The 23,351-nt window shown below is 31.9% G+C and overlaps 1 protein-coding gene across 1 annotated transcript in view; it reads right to left on the bottom strand.

Moving 5' to 3' along the window:
• Window positions 1-10,413, bottom strand: part of Rhp (GTP-Rho-binding protein rhophilin) — a 292,710-nt gene extending 282,297 nt beyond the window's left edge. The window contains exon 1 of the mRNA XM_088238614.1: window positions 10,046-10,413. The gene's annotated coding sequence lies outside the window, so the exon portion shown is untranslated. The remainder of the gene's footprint in view (window positions 1-10,045) is intronic.
• Between the last annotated feature and the right edge of the window lie 12,938 nt (window positions 10,414-23,351).

Below are 23,351 nucleotides of genomic sequence, written 5' to 3'. Positions count from 1 at the left end.
TAGCTATATTTGTCGTCAGAAAATCCATAGTAATTTAATCTTGAGATCCATCTTTTCCGAAGACTATAAATGGCGTTTTTTACTCTAAAATTTAACAATGGCGATTTATTTATGAAGTTACGTGACTATTGTAAAACGATGTTATGCCGATAGTTGATAGGGTTCTTCGTCCACCATTTTATACAGTTGTCAACGTAGCTTTATTGCTTACTAAATTGGTATCGTGAATCGACTGAAATCCAAATATAGCGACTATTATCGTCATGTCAATAACTCCTCGCTTAATAATTGTATAATATTATTTTCTGACAATTGGCAGCTGTTGAACATCTAACAAATCGCATTTTTACTATGCGTCAATAAGAATTTATGTCTTTCTTTAAGTACAGGGTGATCTTTAAACCCTGTCACATCCGAAACCACAATGATCAGTATGGGCAAGAAGACATATTGGCATATTCAAAAAAATATTTAGAACAAAGAAAAAAATTTAAAATTGAATATTTAAAAAAACAAATGGTTGCTTACTTCTGCAGGGGAGAAGTGAGGGGAGCGCGGGTCAGTATCAGATTCCCCCCTCTCCCTCCTCGTTTCCCCCCTGTAGAAGTAAGCAATCATTTGCTTTTATGATATTTTATTTTTTTAAATTTTATTAGTTCTAAAAAATTATTTTGTTGTGCCAATATGTCTTCTTGCTCATACTAATCATCGTGATTTCGGATGTGACAGGGTTTGATGAACACCCCGTATGGTACATTGCGTAGTTCATATTTTTTATTTGTGTTACTATGAATCAATTATTTGTCACATACCGAGACGGTATACTTAACTATCTTACTATCTCTATCTACCTCGGTAGGTATGCTCTACTGACCTGTCAATACGTGTTTTCAATACATCTTCTCAGCCGTCATATGATCAAATTCAACCAATGAGAATCGCTTTAACTTTACCCCGCGTTCAATGTTAAATTGAAATTAAAGTATTTCTATTTCGTATTTTAAGTAATGTGAATACTTCGGAGATTTTAGGATAAATGAGAGCTTACCAAAGGCGGCCCATGCTAAACCTCGCCTTCTTTCTATTTCTACCTCTTGATTATCTTTGCCGAGCTTTATTTCATGTTCTAAGTATATATAACTATCAATCTTTTCAATTATTTCTCCATTTACTAAGATGTTACATGATTGGTTTGCATTACTCATTACTTTAGTTTTTGAAGCATTCATTTTCAAGCCTATTTTTAGGGATGCTGTATTATTACCATAACTTTATGTTTATATTATTCTGTCCCAAAATGAGTTTGTTGTAACTCCTGGGAGTACAAAAAAAATGTATGATTTAATAAAAAAATAAAATAAAAAAACTTGAAAATAAAGGGTCGGTAGTGTATCTTCGTGATCGCTCGGGAGAATTTATCTTTAACTATGACGTCATGGTGTAGGCATGACGTACTTAACTTCCGACTATTCACGTTACTGTATGTTAATAATGGGGTGTTAACATTTATCTTCAATTTTATCTACAAAGTAAAATTAAGTTTTCCCTACGAAAAATGGATTATGTACACAATTTTATTCTAAACATATTCAATTATAGGTTACCGGCGAAGATACTTTAAATTTATTCATGCAAATATACACATTTTCGTACATCAATATTGATTTTACTTTATGCCGTCTCGATATGTACCTACCAATGAAGATAGCGTTCGTAATCGAGGCCCTGAAAGGGTTAACTCTTTTGCGCCTTGGAACACGATTAATTCTAAGTAAGGTCGTATTTTCGTGTTCTAATTTGCCTGGTAATTAATTCTTTCAAACGAAGCAACTACAGATTAAGTTAATTTACATAAATTCAACAATTAATTGCTTTAGTGGGCAGTTCATATATATGTAAATATTGTAAAATAGAATCTATACTCCTACACTACGACCAAATGATTCTGGCAGAGTGAGGCAAATTCGCTAATTTTTTACTAAATTTGCATGTTCCGCCGTACACAACAACCGCATATAATGGTGCATAGGTCATTTCATTTTTGCGCGGTATTATTGACAACCCTGAAATTATGCGGAGCATTAGCTTTTATGTTCCTGATAATTACCTTAGACAGCGTCAACATAGACTGTTTCACATTCCAATATACAGGACCAACCTGCCAATGGAAGGGCTATCTCTATGTTGAACAATATCACTTTGGACATTGACATTTTTCACGTCTCTGAGGGAGTTTTCGTTACAAGATTCTCTTACTTTTTTAACATATTATTCTTTGGATAATATGTATACTAATGTGTTTTTTATATATATATCTAATTTTACCTAATTATTTCTATATGTAAGAATTAAGATATTTTATTTTGTAATGTACATATATATGAATAAAATAAATGATAAATGATAAAATATCATCATCACTCCATGTCCGCTCTCTAGTTGGAGCATATGGTGTCCACGCAGATCCTCCGAGCATCTCTGTCGGCTGCCAGCTCCTGTGCATCCTCCCAAGTCTGGTTCGCGTCCCTGACACGAACTGTCAGCAGTGGACGTCCAGGCCGTCGGGAACCTGATGCCTTGTAATTTTGTATAGTCATTTTGAATGATCTACAGGGTGTTCTTTAAACCCTGTCACATCCGAAACCACGATGATCAGTATAACCAAGAAGACATATTGGCAATTAAAATAAATTTTTAGAACGAATAAAATTTACAAAAATAAAATATTTAAAAAAACACATTGTTTCATACTTCTGCAAGGGAGAAGCGAGGAGAGGAGAGGGGGGAGTCTGATACACCGTCAATCACATGGCCACGCCCCCCTCGCTTCTCCCCTGCAGACGTTAGCAAGCATTTGTTTTTTTTTTTTTTTTAATTCTGCGTTCTAAATATAGTTTTAAATATGCTAATATGTCTTCTTGCCAATACTGATCATCGTGGTTTCGGATGTGACACGGTTTAAAGAACACCCTGTATACCTCTATTTTGTATATGAACATTGATTTTTTTAATAAAGATACCAGTCTCGAAGATGTCGCGAAAGCGATGAAACCGGTCACTGGATATTCCAAATTTGTGGATTAAAGTATCACTAGTCTTTTATTTCTTTAATAAATTACATTGAACTCTTATCAAGAATTTTAACTTACAAACTGATATGTTTTAAAATTAATAAATTTAAACCAATTAGCATGAATTTAATACCAAGCTGCCTTGTCCTGCAAATATTTTAGACTCTAAAGTAGCTCTTTCCAAACAGCCTGTGCTTGACAAAATCTGTAAAAATAATTGGTGACAAAGCCTGAATTTTAAGAGGAACCTTATTGTAGAATTGTATGCAGTTTGGAGCAAAAGAATTATTAATTATTTACAGTCTTGTAGTGGGCACAGCTAACACTACTGTTGAACCCATAGAATTAAGAATAATCCAGAAGGAGCGTAGAATCATATTTGAACACATCGGACTGTGTCCGAAAATCCCCCCACTTTGCCCCACTTTCGCTGCGCGCATTCTTGAAGTCGCCACGTAATTTTTTTTTTTTAATAAATATTTGCGTTCTTCTGATTTACCCAAATATTTCGTTTTGACGGCCATTTTCAACGAGTTGTAAATAACTCACAGTTAGAAAATGGAAATCAAGTTGGGGTAGAGTGGGGTTCGAACCACGGACCTTTCAGCCGTGAGTCCGAGACACTAGCCACAGGACCACAACCCGATTTTATGTTTCCAGATGGGAAGAAATATAATCATGAGACAGACAGAAAAAAAATCTATGTTTGTAAATTTTTTTAAAATTTTATTGTACACGCGGAAACATTGATTGACACAACAAAGTAGATAAGTAAAGGGTCATTTAATAAGAGTCATTTAATTAATGAAGTTTGAACTTAAAATATAAAACAAATTTTATTTTACATAAAACGGATATTTTTACGACACGTTAAATAATATTTTATGTTTTAAAGATAATGTCGGTCAAATCTCCACCACGGCGTTGTTTAATCCGAGGTCATTAGAGGAGCAAAGTAAGATTAAAAAAATTCTACCCTGACAACACTAACGGGCTATGTATAGCGTGTGAGCTCGCCAATATATGACAGTAAAAATTTTATCGTCTTAGAATTTCCTAGAGTTTTAACCATCGAAAAAAAAGAAGATTGCAAATCAAATCAACAGACAATGGAAATTTGATGTGTATTATTTTAATAGATTGTTTATAACATAAAAATACATAGAGAAATATGCATTTTTTTTTTTTGTAATAAAAACAGTCTAGTAAATTCGAATAAATAAAAATACGCTTTATATTAACAATATTAATTAAAATGCAAAAATAACATTGAATACTTGAAAAATAAATATTATTGAGTGTTTCAAACATAATTTAAAAAACGGATAGCGATTAAAAGTAAAAACTATCTTTAGTTTAATTCTTATAGCGATAAATACATAAACATTATAAAACAGGAGTTATACAAATACAAAAATAATATTGTAACTAGGCGGCTACCTACACGGTTAAATTTCCTCGTCTTAATTACAATATTTCGACTACGCCATGAATCTCTTTTTTTAAATAATTTCTCACGTCACAAAGTTGCCCCTGGGTAGCGCCTGCTAACGTCAATCAACAAAAACATCCTCGTTTTTAAAACAGTATTTCGGTTACGCCATGAATTTCTTATAAAAAATGTCAAAACGTCACAAAGCCACTCTCTGAGTGTCGCTACTGACATCATTTACAAAAACATAATTATTTGTGGTTTTTTCAGGTACGCAACATTTTTTTTAAATACACCTACCTAACCGATAAAATACTATTAGTAATTAAACCAAGGTGTGCTTTCAAGTTCCGTATGGCCAAATAATATTATTTATTATTAGAATATTATTGACATGTAGTTCAAGCATTGCTGCATTCACGTTGCTTTACTTCTGAGAGCTCAACTGCTATGTTTTTCTATGGTTATGTTAATGTCATCTGTCATGTATTGGCGAGCTCACAGGCTATACTTACGCCACACTAACAAAATGACTTTTTTTTTTTCTTTGACAATCTGACAGAAAAAGATTTTTTTTTTAAGTAATGCATTTGCTACCTACACATGCATTTGCTACTTACACATGAAATGAGATCTCATCCTGTTTCTTTAAGATCCCAGAAATATTTCTACACTTTAAAACGACACAACACAGCATATTTTAATTCAAATCGGGAATTGCGTTCTGAGCGACGTCTACAAAGAAACTAATGGGTCAAAACGTAAAACTACTCGTTTAAAAGTAGTTTAGTCGCCTTCTGTTTGATGCGCGTATGCGGTTTCCGGACTATTCTTAATTCTAAGGTTGAACCTATGGAAATCTCCGTTTCTTAAAAAACTCATCAATTTTTTTTATGTACTTATATCAAGTTTTCATAAGTATATTGAAATTAACGATAGAAGAAAAATTATAGACCTTTTAAATTTATTCAAAATTGTAAATTCAATATGGGATTGCCCTGAACTATTATCTCTCATCAACTTCAGGGTGCCTGGAAGAATGACTAGACAGGTGCCACCGTTTTGTAGCAACAATTCACGGACAGTGTATACTTGTAATGCCGTATTAAATAGACTTCATGAACTCGGCAATAGTTATTTTCGCGTATCTGATATATTTAGTGTAGGGTATTGTTCCTATAGAACAAACCTTTTGAACTTTTTCAAAGATGGTGAATGGTAATTATATTTATTTATTCATGCATTTCATTATATATATATACTTGCTATACTTGTTATTCCTTCTTTATTTTTTCTTTTTTCTCTGCTGCCATTGGCATGTTTTTATACTTTTTATACTTTTAAACTACTTTTAATTACTTATATTATATATGATAATAAAATCAATATATTGCTGCTCTTACTATAATGTGGCATTAATTTTGAAGATGTTTTTTAAATTGACCTAAATTTAAATTTACTGTCTTATATTTCACTTAAAGATTCTTCTCATCGTTTCTTTGAATCCCTTAAAATAAATATGTGTTTATGTTTTTCCTTTTTAAAAAAAAAATGTTATTACTATTTTATTTTATTTTTACATCTGAGCATGTTTTTCATTCCTTATTTCCATTCTTAATTCTTAATTACTCCTACAAATTTTCTTCATTTTTAATATTATTTCCATTTGTAAATACTCACTACAAACTACAAACCTTAAAATATATTTTTTTCACTTAAATTTTAATTTTTAAACAACTTTCATTTATGTTTTCTTTTTCCTTCTCTTTTTTATACTTTCATAATTAACATTACATTTAATTGCTTTTTAATATGGAAACTTCACTGGTCCATTAGAATTAAGTCCAATTGTGTAAAATATTAAACTTTGTAACTGTACTGTATGTTTCCTGAATAAAAGAAAACAAAAAAATAAAATACAGTTTTTTGTTCACTTTGCCTAGCTGTTTGAACAGTACTTATGATTTTCTTGTTGTTTTACTGTAGTGTGTTTTATTATTTAAACTTTCTACTGAATATGTTTTATAATTTTTAGGTTAATTTTTTAAATATAAATCTTGTATAATTTTTGGTTTAAGTTTTTTATTTTTATAAATCTTGGGTAGAAGAAATTTAGGTTTTAAAAAATAAATATATTTAGCCAAATATGTAAATATTATAAATGTTTGAAAAGGCAGATTTGCAGTTTATGTTCATAAAATAAAATAAATGTGGCTGTCAATATTTTGATTTTTTAAACTAATCTTTAAGCACGCATCTCATGCATGCGGAGTACCTATTTATTATATTATTGAGTAGGCTATCTACAGTGGCCTGAAGACTCCTGACTGAATCGTCAATTACAACCGCATCAGCGGCACACTCTAGGTCGCATACGCCACCGCAGAGCTAAAACAATGGCGGTGTTCTCGATCATTTCTGGTGCGTGTAGGGAACTGTAGATAAATATTGTTAAGCAATTTAAATTTAGCAATACTGTCCTTGGATACACACGAACAAAATTCTTTCAGTAATGGATTATATTGACGTAAACTATATTTTTATTTGACCAGCTGAATCGATTAGTTCTGCAAAACAAACAGCGTAATTTGTGAAGGTGGTTACTTTATAAAAACGAATCGAAGCGCGAATCTTTACTTGTTGAAAATTAATGTAAAACCTCAATTAATAACTTGTCATTAAGGTATATTGTAGTGAATTATAGCAATTCGTGTTATGCTTAACAAATTAATGGCATTAAAAGGGTCTGTTTTTTGCTCGATTACGTCCAATCTTACCTTTTTATAATTTATGGTATATTTTTTATGTTCAAAGCATTGACTTTGTGGTCATACATTTTATTTAATGTTGGTAAATAATGAGGAACTTCAGCCCTACGGGAAATTGGATACAAAAAATGTTTTCTTAGAGCATTAAATTGTAGGGCAAAGTTTCTTGAAAATGTACAGTAAAAATAATGAAAAGTATTTTGATAAAAACGCACTACTTTAAATGACGTCACTGGTTCATGTGAATCAACCTATGATCTGAGAGCTATGGAAGATTTCCGGTCTGCTTGTCGCTTCTGGACCAATAGGAAGAACTGAATGAGAATAAGCGGAAATGAACCTCTGACGTCACACGCGGAGTTATTTCAGAAATACAAACCTTTAAAAAATCGTAGCGCCGATAATACGATATGTAAAAATTAAAAAAAAAAAAAATTGACTTAGTTTAACAGTCTATTAACAAATAAAAAATTTGAAAAAAACCACTGAACTTCCTCATTGTATTTTATCACTTACCGGCTTTTTACGTCTACCGGTTTCAAGACGTACGTACCCGTCTCTTCGTCAGGGCACTCACTACACCAACATGAAAATACTTTCACCTCTAATACAAAGAATTTACAAAAAAATACATCAATTACATGCAGAGTTAAACGAACGCAAAAAACCACCACGTCCAAACATACGCTAAAATTAAGTTAATAATATTCAACGATATGTTTATAAGGGTGGGGATTAGAGAGGAGTGGAGCTAAGGGGCGGAATGTTAAATGATTGGTTAATTTTTAAATCAAAAAGTGGGCTATATTGAAAAGATATTTGATTTTTCATCATCATCATCATTCCTTTCCGCAGCTAATGGTGTATAGGGCACTGCATTTGTACACCAATCGGAGGGTGTATTGTTTTTTTTGTCACATGAAAGTAAGATGATCAGTCTTACGCATGAGTACAGAGGACTATTAAATATTTTTGTATAAAAACACCTCTTTAAAAAAAATTTCATGTCAACCATGCAGGGAATCAAACCCGAGACCTCTCGCATGGTGGGCGAACGTGCTGACCATTACACCACGAGGCCGACAGTTTGATTATTTATTAGGGGAATATTATGTTTAATGCTTTTTTAATGAGAAATACCTCCATGTAGTTTTTATCACATTAAAAAATAATATTCCCTTAATAAATAATCAAATATATTTTCAATATAGCCCACTTTTTTAATAAAAAATTAATCAATCGTGCAACGTAAAACCCCTTAGCTCCGCTCCTCACTAATCCCCCCTACTATAAACATATCTCTGAATATTATTATCTTAATTTTAGTGGATGTTTGGACACGGTGGTGTTTGCATCTTCTTTAACTCTGCGTGTAATTTGTGTATTTTTCGTAGATACTTTGTATACTTCAGTGATGGTAAAGGTGAAAGTGTATTTCAGTATTTGCATGTTGGTGTGGTGAGTGTCCTGACGAAGATACGGGTACGTCTCGAAACCGGTAGACACAAAAAGTAGGTAAGTGGTAAATACAAATATTTACTAACATTAATTATGGTATATTAAATTTATTTGCTCCTTTATTTCCTCATTGACGATCAACATCGCATTGACTGTTATTTCGTTACTTATTGATTACTAAATGGTAATTTATTTAAATTTTCAGTAAGCAGCAGAATTACAGAAAATATTTGCATATTTATTTTATAATAATTTTACTAGGCATTTACATTTTTTACCTTAGAGATATTTTTTTACGTATTGTGAATTCAACAATATTTTTAATAAGTCCAAATTTTTGTAGTAAAGGACTGGATTCCACCCCCTAGGGAGCAGTTAATATTAACATATTACAACAGAGATGAAGAACATTTTAGAGAAGGTAATATAGAAGTCCAGGCATCTACAGGGCTTATGACCTGTCAATGGCTGGTTTAAGTGGCCACTTTACACACTGTGTAACATTCACCATTCTGCCTATATTTGAACATCTATATTCCTTCAATTCTTTCGTCTGTTGATGTTTGTGAAGTTAAAGAGCTGAAACCTTTATTTATGCGGGTGAGATTCGTCTAATTGAATTATTTCACCTACATACTAGGCAACGCCTGAAAATATTATTTTTTCAATTTGTATACTTCTTCATGGACCAGGTAATTTATCAACAATATTTTGAGTTTGTCCAGATTTTTGTAGACAAGGTGTTAATATAACAATTTTAAGACACTGTTAATATAAACAGCTCCCCAGGGAGTTGAATCCAGTCCTTGTCTACAAAAATTTGGATTTTCTATTTATTTACTTTTTGTTTAAAATAATGACATTCGTACTTTTGACAAAATATTTCAATGACATTTTATTTATAATACTCCTTCTCTAAAATGTTCTCCATCTATCTCTGTTGTAATATGTTAATGTTAACAACTCCCCAGGGAGTTGAATCCAGTTCTTGTCTACAAAAATTAGGACAAACTCAAAATATTGTTAATTTGATTACAATGAATATTTTTTCCGTAAGCTATTCCATACTCGGTACAGAAATAATTTCAGGTACCTACGTTGGTTATTACGTCAATAATATTTTTTGCAGCTCTTTTATTTACTTTATAAAAACAACAATTGATGTAAGAATCGAAAAAATATCGATGTTATAACATGGCCGTATTGTTGTTGATCATTTTAATTTGATAATGACATGTCATAAGTCCTATAATGCGTAAATTTTCATATTGAAAGAGGTAGGAGAAAAATAGTATCTATCAAAACTGGCTGTTTACCTGTTCTTTTAGTTTTCGTTTTTCGTTTCTAAGCCATCAAAGCAGAATCGTGACATTAGAAGGCTTCACATGACTAATGGCACGACAAACTGACACTACCTACAAAATATAAATTCACTTTGAAACTTAACTGCGATATAAAACCAACAGCTGATGCGATAAGTGCGTGGCACTACGATTGAATATCAGCTAGATTATCATTTCAACAACACTTCGTCACTTGTTTTCATCGGATTTCCCACGATGTGAGGAAATCGGCTGGGAATTATCAGAACACGCACTGTTTGATCGATCGGATCGTAATCTCGATAAAACTGTAGATAAAGTAACGCGACGCGACCGCCTTCGTTCAGTATCCGCGCTCGACTGCTGGTTGAGTCGTAACGGTCGAGTAGTCGAGTTGGGAACGCAGTGGATAGATAGGTATTGTACTGCATTTACCTGTCCTAATTAAGCCCGATGCACACGGCAGACGCCCGCTCAAACGTTGTTTTTAAAAACGTGCGTACTGGTGGTTTAACTTGAGCTGGCGCGTTCAGAAAACTCTCACTTACGCATTTAAAATCTACAGGGTGTTGATTTTAAAAAAGTTATATTAAATTTAAACCAAATGTGCTACTGTTTTTTTTTAAATTCGGTGTTAGATTAGAGGGTTGTGTAAATATAAAAAAATACGATGGGTTAAGAAAATGTAATATTAAATGACTAAAATACTTTGTTTCATTATTTTTAATTTTTCAAATCTTTTTTTTAAATGTTGCATTTTACTAATTATAGTCCTTCCAAGAACAAGGGGCAATTTAAAATTGAAAAAATGTGTTTTTTTCATAGTCTATTACTTTAGAACTACAATGCGTTGTGAAGGTTGTTAATATTAGATTGAAGCATACAGGGTGTTCCTTAAACCCTGTCGCATCTGAAACCACGATGATCAGTATGGGCAAGAATACATATTGGCATATTAAAAAAAATATTTAGAACGAAGAAAATTTGTGAAAATAAAATATTGAAAATAACAAAAAAAAAAAAATGATTGCTTACTTCTGCAGGGGAGAAGTGAGGGGGACGCGGCCGCGTGGTTAACGGTGTGTCAGACTCCCCCCTCCCCCCTCCTCTCCCGCCCTTCTCTCCTGCAGAAGTTAGCAAACATTTCTTTTTATTAAATATTTATTTTTAAAAAATTTTATTCGTTCTAAAAAAATATTTTAATGTGCCAATATGTCTTCTTGCTCACACTGATCATCGTGGTTTCGGATGTGACAGGGTTTAAAGAACGCCCTGTATAAATGACAAGATTTATTGTTTATCGATAAAAATGTATACATATTTTTTCGGATGGAATTTGTACTGTGCATTTTAATTACACTATCAATTATTATTGTGATGGAAACAAAATATTGAATAAGAAACATGCTTGTTTAAAAATAAATACCCTTAAATATATGACATTTCCTTAAGTAATTGTTTATTTTTCCGCTTTTATCCAAAATAGATTTTAAAAAAACATTAAACATAATAATATATAACATCAAGATTTTTAAAATCAGTATTTTGCTCATTAAAAATGTTTTTGTGTAAGTTTTGTGAAAGCGCCATCACTACATTATCGACCTATTCATGATTCGACTAAATGAAAGTACCTACATATTTATAAACAAGTGTTTTTAATCCATAACTTAATACCCGAACATATTATTTTATTTTTACGATTAAAAATCGCAGCGAAATTCAGACTAACGCAGAAGCATCCTGTGTATATTGTATTGCCATATCATTAGCGACTAATAAAGCAATAGTTGTCTATGTCACGCTCATAGCGCGTCTGAGCGCGAGAGAGACAGAGATTATTTTCGTAGTGCGTATGCCGTGCGATGTCATACCATGGGCTTATTCACGGATACTAAACAATGCGTATGTGTAAGTATAGCGCACGCGCCAGCTTATAAAAATCCACCAGTACATACGTAAATAATAATGGAAACAACAAAAATATTGTTAATATTGTTAATATTGTTGCCATATAATCTTTTACAGAATATTTTACATTTTCTTTCTTATGTTACACAAAAATTATAACTGTCCAATATTTATTGTAGGAGCAAAAATTCATTAACATTTTCTTGTATACCCACGAACAGGCTATGCCTTTGTGGGATTTTTATGTTTACTATTTTTACTATTTATATGTATTTCATTGCTTATGTTTTGTTTTTTGAATACTCTGTTTTATCACATATGTTTATTGTAAAAAAACAAAAAAAATTAATAAAAAAATTTAAAAAAAATTGTAACTTGAAAGTCAATGTATTTTTCGGCAGTAGCTTCATTTTATGTAACTTCTTCTGGGTTTTCAAAAATTTGGCTGTATTGTGCGCACATTTGTATGCAGTTTAACCTCTCGGCGTCAAACATAGGACAATCTAGTAATATATGGAGGACGTCCTGAGAGCTGAGTCCATCGCAAGGGCAGCAATCGTTTTCTTTTTTAAAACATCTTTAAAGATATTTTCGGAAAGCACCATGACCTGAAAGCATCCGAGTCAGCTCGTAAGTCCGCCCAAAAGTATCCAATATATTTTTGTTATATTTTTGTTACATGTATTACTGTTGATATCCCCAATAAATAAAATAAAATAAAGAATTGGACGGAATGTCCGCAGCCGTTCCATAAGCGTTACCTAACCTACGCACTATGCAGTCTCGGTATCAATGAATTGTTTTGTGAATATGAACTGAATTGCATCAAACAAATAGTGTAACGCGGGCTTTATCCAACACATGGGCTTAAGTACCTTTACAAATGGGTTTAAATTTAAATCTACCTGTGTACTACCTGTGTTAAGGTAGGCTGTGTGTAAAGTGTACACACACGCCCGCCGTAGTTATACTAAGCCGTCTCATATAAAACACATACAAACACCATAACATATTATAGTGGCAATTTACAATACTTTTATACGTAGGGTCACCTACCTAGTCATTCGGTCGAGGGTCACCTACATATCATTATGTTGATACCTTCATACATATATATTTATAAATATATATATATATATATAAAATAGAAATAACATTGACTCCATATTCATGTTTAATTTACTAATGGCTTAACTAACGTATCTTCAGGTACCCCAGCTTCAAGTTATTTGAGGAATTTGAGATCTTAGATATAAGGCGATTGTATATTTTTGAATAATAATGTGTGTGAAAGCAAATTATTCTACCAAATCTCAAAGGAACAATCCCACACTACCAGGAGTCAAACTAGAGGATGGGTCATGGGGTCTACCGCAAACTCTGAATTCGGGCAAATAAATTTCAGGCTTCTGGGCCCCAAATTATTAATTTTTATGGACACATTTATACATAGAAAATTATTATAAAAAAAGTAGAAAAACTCAATGGTTTATCGTTGACTTTGTGGGAGTGGAAGCGGGAGAGAGGTGTTTATAATTTAATTTGATTCAGTGATCGTTTGAAAGAAGACAACTTGTTATCAAAAAAATCAAGACTGGTATGTTTGTTGGCAGACCTAAGAATTCTGGGCATAGGGGAATGAAAACCATAGTTAGTTCTATGGTTATCGGTATAAAAGAGTAAGTTTTGTCTGAGGTTTCTAGTTGGGATATTTAATCTTATTGAGCTCAGTAGTTCAGGCGCATCAAAGAGTGAGTTGAGAATTTTAAATAGGACTTTAAGGTCGGATTTATATATATAATATGTATAAATAGATATAGTAAAACTGTATAATAAATTAACTAGTAGGTAGTCATGTTATTGTTTATTTTGCATAAAAATGTCTGCCTTAAAACAGGTTGTCCCTAGTTAGGCAGACTAGACATGATCCAGAGAAATCTGTTACCTAAGTGTGTATGTAGTAGATAAAGTAATTGTTATTTTTGTTAATAAACTATGACGATTATTATTATAATCGTTACTGAAACACGTGGCTTCCAATGATCCGATCCGCCGGTTGCGTAATAAAAATGCGCTGTTCCTTGATCAGCACAGCACAAACTACGGCTTGCACGCACCGATGTCCCGATTGTGTCGCATTGTAAACTGATCTGAAATTTTTGGTGTATGTCTTTCTAGATTTAAACAACACTCTTAGATAGACCAGATTTTGTCTCGAGGTAGTATATTTAATTTTTGTCCTTGCTTTAATTCTCTCTGGTTGTATTTGATTTAAATTGTAATTGAAAATTATCATTATAATTTCATCTAACTGTACCTACCTAATATTTTATTTTTTGTACACTTAATATTTTAATTATTTTCTCTTGTTTGAAAGAAGAAAGGAGAGAAGGCTGATCTGGGGTTACTCCGTATGGGTCCGCCGGCGAAAGGATTTTTAAGTCCGAGTAAACAAAAAACTTGTTCTTTTATTTTTGTATTATTTCATTATTACTGTAATTTTTTTAATTTTTTTTGCGTGTGGAATGATGCGTAGTGACTTTTTAAAGATAAGCTTTTTTGCTTCTTTTTTTGACATGGTATTTAGTAATGTATAGAAAACTATAATTGGCCTATAATTTTGTTTTATTTGTAAATAATTATTTTTTGTGATAATAATAATTTTTGTTTTCTTTTAATAAATAAATTTTAAGGAATTATTTTTTATTTATTATAAACTTCGTTTATTATTATCTACCTGAATTCAAAAGCGTTGGAAGCGCTAGATGACTACATAATATTATGTACGTGTTAGTTTTTGCGTGTTTTGAAATTTTAGCATTATGGAGATGTAACATTGTATCTTTATGTGGTCCATGAGCCGAGAAAGTACACATGTTACGTAAGCCGCGTGAACTGAGACACGATGAGTGTATAACTTCGTCTACTGAAGTAATGCTCAATAAAAAGGAGGCCTAGATATTGCTATAATTACCAATTGAATACATATTTAGGCACATAACATGGTAGATTCGTTATATAACGTCTCAATGCAACGCCACGCTACGCTGTGAGAAAATTATCGAATCGATGAGAATAAAATAGTTACAAGCATATTCAGAGATTGATTATTTTTCGCTTTTAACAGGAATAAATGCCAAAACAATATTTTGAATTTGTCCAAATTTTTGTAGACAAGGACTGGATTCAACTCCCTGGGGAGCTGTTTATATGTCCCCCATCATTGTCATCAACCGACTGAATACTAAATCTGTTTTAGACGACACCCCTCGCAGAACAGCATCTCTGTCTTCCTTGTTATGACTTCCATATTCGTACTTTCTCGTATAAGGTATCTGTATAGATGTGTGTGTTGAATTAGCGGACATTCATTATTCGCGTAGCAAGGATAAATATTTTTTTATATTAACATTTAGCATAGTTATACAAATTTTACTTTACAAATCGGGTATGAAAATGTCCATTTGAAGATTACAAAAAATACGAATTCATAATTTTAAAAAATAAGAGAGATATATCAAGTCTTGTGTCCTATGTCGACTTGTGTGACATCACAGCCACACGAAAGTTAACAAAGCTTAAAACAATTAATATTAAAATATATACATGTAATATATATATGTATATTTGTAAACATCAAACTATTTTTTTAAAACATTTTTAAAGAAAAGAAGGTCTATAAAATACTGTCCATTAAAAAATAAGATAATTATTAGTAGCATAAAATATCGGACTTGTGGTGTAGCGGTCAGCGCGTTTGTCTACCATGCGAGAGGTCTCGGGTTCGGTTGGAGTGAAATATATATTTGAACAGGTGTTTTCACACCAGAATATTTCATAGTCCCTGGACTGGTAACGGAAGCGTAAGACAGATCATCTTACCTTCATGTAACAAAAAATGATCAAGATACGCCGTGATTGGTGTAACAATCCACTACCCTATGCACCATTAGGTACGGAAAGGAAACGTTGTTGTTGCAGCATAAAAAATATTTTTTAATTTGTAATTGAATTCCCGTCAAAACGGTCATTCCGTCGGCCACGCCTAATACGTCACGATTCGTGTTTATTTGTTCCTGGGCATCGAAATTTGTTTTTATAATTATCACGAATCTTGACGTCACAACAACCAAGGTCAAAGACGTCGCGTTTTTCTCGCAACGTATTTTTATTAAATTTCTTTTTTACATTTATATATGAAAACATTTCTCGACAATATCCTAATTGATTTTGAAAATACAACTAATTATTTTGTATCCATTTCATATATTTTTTATCGGAATTCATAGTATGTGATATTTCCCTAATAAGTTACAGAGATGCACTGACAGAAATACCATTTTCAAATACAGTAAACGTGAGTTAATATTATCTTTTCGATTCTAAAAATCCAGTGAAAATAAATAAATGGGTCGAAATTATAAGAACTTTAAGGAAATTGAAAGGTTAAAAGGGTCATCGACACATTTCTGGGCTCAGGAGATCTCGGCAAAATGCTCGAACGAGGTTTTCCTGTGATTCTATGTTAATTTCCTGCAATTATTTAATATAAAAAACACGTACGACTTTCGCTCAGACAAATTTCTCTTTTCTGGCCCCAAGAGTCTGCAATGTCCCGAATAAATATTTATATTATGTTCTCCAAAGCGAAAGCCGTTTTCAAGAAAAGTGTACAAGTTTGGATTTTGTCTAAGGGAAGAGACCATTGCAGGAGACTGCTGAGACGTTGCATAGAGTTATATACTTTTAATCGTGTAGTCCAGATTATTTAAATGTATGTTCACACAATAATTTGTATTTTTGCTATTATTTAATTATGTACGTGCTTCCACTTTCCATTTTGTTGTATCCCAACTCAACACAGGGCTCTTGGCCTCATAACTGTTAGAGTAGGGATACCAGGGGCGAACCGTGTATAGAAGCGATTATGCGCAACTTACCATTATATTCGACTTATTATTTTTAAATTATTATTGTAGCATTATTTTTCTTTTTTATTTTTACCTAGTTAAATACTAGCCACTTTATTTTTGAGTTAAATTATTCTTAACTTTACTTTGATATATTTATGATTTTCTCACGTTAATTGTAATCTTTTATTTGTCATCTTTTTTTTTTTAAATAAATATTTGCGTTTTTATGATTTACCCAAATATTTCATTTTGAGGGCCATTTTCAACGAGTTGTAAATAACTCACTATTAGAAAATAGGAATAAAGTTGGGGTAGAGTGGGATTCGAACCACGGATCATTGAGCCGTGAGTCCGAGACACTAGCCACGGGACCACAACCCGATATCTTAGATATGTTATGTTTCTTTTTTACTTTTTTGTTGTTTTTTAAAAATATTTTACTTTCTCTGAGTTGTTATGTTTTAATGATTCTACGATATTTCATATTATAAATTACATAATGAATAGTTCACTGCTGTGATTATGTCTGTAAAACTTTTTACTGTAAAAAGTTTTTTGAACCGTTGGTATATAAATAAATAAATAATGTTTTACGGTAACTTTATTTACAGAAAAACAAACAAATAATTACTTTATCTTATAAATTATTGCCACCATTTGTATTTTACTCCAAATATAAATATGAATAAAGCGCGCCCAGCGCCAGCAATGAGCCAAGGAACTAGCCGATCACTCCAGCTTATTTCTTCATACAAATAAGTGTACTATATTTTGAACATCATAAACCCAGTGGCGGGATTTTTCTCCTAGAGTAAACTTGCAGAGTACACAAATTCTTTGAGGATTCTCGATGTGGAAAACAGTATATATATTTTTTTCCTTAAGGACTATTTTTCTTTGAAATGATACTTTTGACATGTGACTCGCAACACATGTGGCGCTCGGCGCGGCCGTTTTTGACATTATTCATTTTTAGAAAAAAATCAGCCAGTTGACATTTCAATCATAATGAGAATACCTAATACTGACTGAATTCAATGTGCTATTTTTTTAAAACTTTTATATAGGTTATGTGAATGGATAATATAGCTACACAATGTGATATATATCACGAAGTAACGTTGTTAGAGTTGATTTCATAGATGAGAGTTGTTGTATCACACAGAACCACAGAAAAAATAGCAATTTATAGTATACTAGCGGACCCGACAGACGTTGTCCTGCCCGAACGTTAGCTTGCCTGCTATTATCTTGGAAAAATACTTTTCATCTAGGTACTTGTTTGTGATTCAATTCCATAAGTAAAAATTGTTAATACTAAACAAATATTGAATTTAAGTAGGTACTTCTTTACGGTTGAATTCCAAAACATAAAATAAATATTTTTTCAAATATAGCATTCTTTTTGCAATCGTCAAACTCCGGTCGTCTCACCAACAAAGGGGTGTACTTATGTAGAGATACGAGTTTTTTTAATGCATTGAATTTAATAATATTTTAGTGTTACCAAAAATCCAATAAAAAGAAATAAATGGGTAGAAATTATAAAGAATTTAAGGAAAGAATCTGATTGAGATCCACAAAAAACAAATGCAGTTTGTAAACATTCAAAAACAAACTTTTTTATACACAAAAAAAACTACATCTTTCCATTTTTTTGCAAATGCATTCTCCTCGAATGCTATCCTGGTAGATCGATGAATAAAACATTAATGTTCCTAACTTTTTTTTTACATATTCGATTGAAAGTTTTTCTACGAACACGCACAGCGTAAAGATCTATATTTCTCTTAAAACCGCACGTAAATCGGTTAAGCCGTTTAGGAAGAGTACGGTGACATCACATGTACAAAGGAATTATATGTATAAAGATATGTACATGATATAATGTACCTACTATGTAGGTACAAATAAATGATATTTTTTTGATAGCTTACCTGTAAATAAAACCACCGTTCGCCACTGAGGGATACGTAATCTTTTTTTTTGTAATATGCATCATTGTATTAATAAAACAATTAATTTATTCATTATGATAATACTTATACAATATGATTCCATCGAGGTGATATAAAATTGAAGTGCGAGTTTTGAATGCAGTATGATATCAATCAAGAATAGTACATTAGTATGCAAGGTACGAGCCACCGGGGGCGGGGGTTCCTTGACTTCATTACACATTGTACCCCACTATGGAAAACTTACAAGAACTGTTATGTCAGGGGTTGCCGATCAAAACTTTATTTTTCACAAAAAAAAATAAAAAATTGGCAATGCTTCCAAATCTCTCTGTTGCAAAAAATTTATATCCGAATGACTCCCTAATTTTTTATATAAAAAGCAGAACACGCATACATTTTTTTCATCTAAACATGTTCATTAAGAAAGTTCAGTGTCTTTATTTATTTTTTAATTTGCTAATAAAATATTGAACTGACCCAATTTAAAAAAAATAAAAATCATTTATATTTTTAAGTTAATTTAAAATCATATTCTTATGCATTTATTTTTTTATTGCGACTATTATTACTATAATTATAGATATACATTTAAAAAAACTTATTATTACTACGAGACTTTATTAATATTCTGGTGAAATTCTATTCGATTGTATAAATTGCATCTATTTTAAATAAAATTTTATTAAAATTAATCTTACATCAATTCTAATAAACTGTTTTAATAACATATAATGAAAACGAAATTTTGGTCTGCACACAATTTTTAATTTTTCTTTTGTGACTATTGGTGTTCACATATAATTGGTGAAAGAAGTGTTATTATTTTTTTCTTTTATAAATAGTATTTATATTGTGATATCTTTTACTGTTTGTGAAATGAAAATAAATAAATAAAAATAATTTTTATGTATCGTTTATCAGCGATATGATTTTTTTAAGTTTTGTATTTCTGAAATAACTCCGCGTGCGACGTCAGAGGTTGTTCTATGACAGTTCTTCCGATTGGTTCGTTTACGGTGACCAAACCGGATATCCTTCAATGCTCTCATATCATTGGATGGTTCATATGAACCAGTGACGTCATTCAAAGTAGTGTGTTTTTATTAAAATATTTATTATAATTTTTTTCGTACATTTTTAAGAAACTTTACTTTACAATTTAATGATTTAATTTTTACCGCGAGCAAGAAATTTTTTTTTTAATCCAATTTCCCGTAGGGATGAAGTTCCTCATTGTAGGTTACCGACAAGGATACTTTAAATTTTCATGCAAATATACTCATTTTCGTTCACAAATATCGGTTTTTTTTTAAAGACGAAGATATTTTTGTTAACTTCCTATTAGGCCTAACCCTGGGCTGGTATTCCAAACGCTCTCGTGGCCGTATTATCTCGTGTATTTACATACAAAATACACGAGAAAAACTGTTTTCTCGTGCCACGATAGTGGTTCAGAATAGCACCCCTGAGGTGGTATTCTGTTTATATATAATTTTTTTTAATTTTCGCAAATTCAACCACATAACCGAAAACCGCACGCAACTACATCGGCTCAGTATCAGGCATAGAAGAAAATTTCACATTCTATCACTTCTTTAAAATATTGTAAATAATCCCACCTTGGCTATCTTTTCGTTCTAGTAACGAGAGAACCTTTTCAATACCCATTCACCGCTCTATTTTTCCCCCCCTCCTTCACAGTAGTAACTGTTTCAATTATGGAATAGTTTACCCATTAATGTCAGTCCTCTTTACCAGCTCCTCACTTAAAATATTTGGTCAATTTTTATTGCTAAAAAAAATTGTTTTAAAAATGAAAATATTTTAATGTACCGACAGTATGTTTATTTACCTGATTTTTTCAAATTCAACGGTTTGGGTTGGTAGGAAGAAATTTCCTTAAGGCAATATGCCCACCCTTATGCATGTGCATTTAAACTGTATATGTATATAAAATGTTGAAATAAATAAAAATATACATTAGTTTATAAAAATGCGTTATAAATAATTATTTTGGCGAGTTGAAGAGATACTTTAAAAGTTAAAATAAGTTATTTTCCATTTGAAACTACTTCCCCTTTTCTTTCGTTCCAAATAGTTGACTATCTCTTCAAAGACAAAAGGATTATATAAAATAAGTACTTGACCGGGGAACAGTTCGCGGCCAACTGGCTACATATAATTTAAACGAATCAACCGAATTAGGCGGGAAGCCTTGCTACTTGCTACCGGTTCCGGCCGCCATGACACGAAACCGGATATCGATCTTATTTGGCGCCAAGACACGTGGATTTAAATTTACGGGCAAGTATTTTTAAGGATTTTAATTTTATAATAATTTACTTATTTACATTTTGTGACTTTAATTAACAAACATAATTGTTATAATTTGGTGGTCAGAAAAGAAAAGATCATTAATATCTAGATACTAGCTTATTATTAAGAATACGTCTTATATATAGGAAGGTCTGAAGCTCAATCACAAATAACTATCGACGTGATTAAAAACATTCTAAGCATTTGAGCGATCACAATGGACCATAATGAACGTGCTTAAGTTATCGCAGTCATAAGTCAACGCGTGTGTAATCTCTAAGTCAACGCTCGTTTCGATTTGTTTTTTTATTGCCTCGTAAATAAATAAAATTCACTGGCGAAAAATCAGCGTTTACTATAAAAATAATAATAATAATCGCACAGAAAAGTATAGTTAAGATAATGTACAAAAAGCACAGACTATTTCCTAGTAACGAATTGTACATAGAGAGCGGACTCCTTAATTTAAAAAAGTTATATTTATTAAAATGCTTAAAATATGTACACAAAAATAGGGAATTGTTTGGCAATAATTTAAATAGGACTAGTAGCAGATCAGAAAGTGTACTGTCGGTTCCAGGATGCAGAACTAAGTTCGCACAGAGACACTCTTTCCATGTTGGTCCAAGATCTTTTAATTTCCTACCCAAGGAAATACAAAATATAGAATCCCTTCCAAAGTTTAAAGCGGCTTTGAGGACTTGGATCAGCATGGAAAATACAGATATACACCTATTGTGAAAGAGTCGTACAACAGCATATTCTAAACTTTGATGTCTTAATTACATTGTTTATGTCATTTTCCTGTTATTTCTGTATGATTTTTAATGGCATTGTCATATTTGTGTTTGTATACCAAAAAATTCACCAAAAACAATAAAAAAGGAATGGCCCACGCTCAGACGTTTAAGACTTTGTGGGCATTTTTTCCAATTTTAAGGCTATGTTTATTTTTAGAATATGTATTTTTTCTCTTTTTCTCTTCTAATGTTTAATAAATATAATGAATAAAATATGTAATTTAATACATGCATAATATGTAACAGTATTGAAAAATAAACAAAAAAAAAAATACAATATATTGCATTGGCAGAATAGTAAGGAGTATCTAATACAAAAGTTCAAAATTAAATTACAATTTCTAGTGCGACTGTTTTTCTTGACATTTGGCTTACCAACCGCCGGCTAAATGAAATAAATAGCGTGATAAATAATAAATAAATTAATTAATTAAAATAGCAGTTTTGTAATATTTTCCACATTTACACCGGTGAAATTCAAATATGTGATTGCGCAGCAGGGCTATACGTCGCGAAACGTAAATATTTTACCATTTAATATAAGGTGTTCACGGATGTTGCATTGTGATCGCGAATACGATAAACCACCATGGTGATAAATTGTTATCACTTCGCTTATTAGCACGTCGATAGTTATTTGTGATTGAGCTACTGCTTCACGGATTATATACAGAGGGCCGGAGATGTTACGTCCAAATGTAAAATGTGGGTGCCCTAGATTGAGGGGTATCCGAATCACCCCCATTATGTTGCGCGATTTTGCGTAGTTTTCGAGTTATGATTTTTTTGATGAATTTTTGAAAATCTACGACTGGATGTGTTTTTCGTTTAAAAATAAATAAATTTGTGGAATCTTTTTACGGGGTTTGTTTTGTATACTTTTACGCATCAAATACTCGGCTTTGTAACATTAATGAAAGTTACAAAAGTTTTGACCTAAAATGGAGAATGTAAATTCGAGCGAGTCAGACTTAAACTTTCAGCTTAAAATTAAAAACAATGTTTCAGTATGTCCAAATGCTTGCAGACTGGCTGGATTTCCTCCCTAGGGAGTTATTCATATTTAAATTTATTTCAACAGAGAAACTATTTTTGAGAAAGGAATATGGAAGTCTAGTCATTTACAGGGCTTATGACCTGTCATTGGCTGGTTTAAGTGGCCACTTTACACACCGCGTAACATTCACCATTCTGCCCATGTTTGAACATTCACATTTCCTCGACTCTTCCACCTGTTGACTTTTGTAAAGTAAAAGTGCTGAAACCTTTATCACGTGGGATCGTGGGCATGGGTGAATGTTACACAGTGTGTAAAGTGGCCACTTAAACCAGCCAATGACAGGTTATAAGCTCTGTAAATGCCTAGACTTCCATATTTCCTTCTCAAAAATGGTTCCTA

This window comes from Micrasema longulum, unplaced genomic scaffold (assembly GCF_059751315.1).
Source record: "Micrasema longulum isolate JH-2025_06_02 unplaced genomic scaffold, ASM5975131v1 h1tg001930l, whole genome shotgun sequence".
NCBI lineage: Eukaryota > Metazoa > Arthropoda > Insecta > Trichoptera > Brachycentridae > Micrasema > Micrasema longulum.
This window is presented reverse-complemented; position numbering and strand designations above follow the sequence as displayed.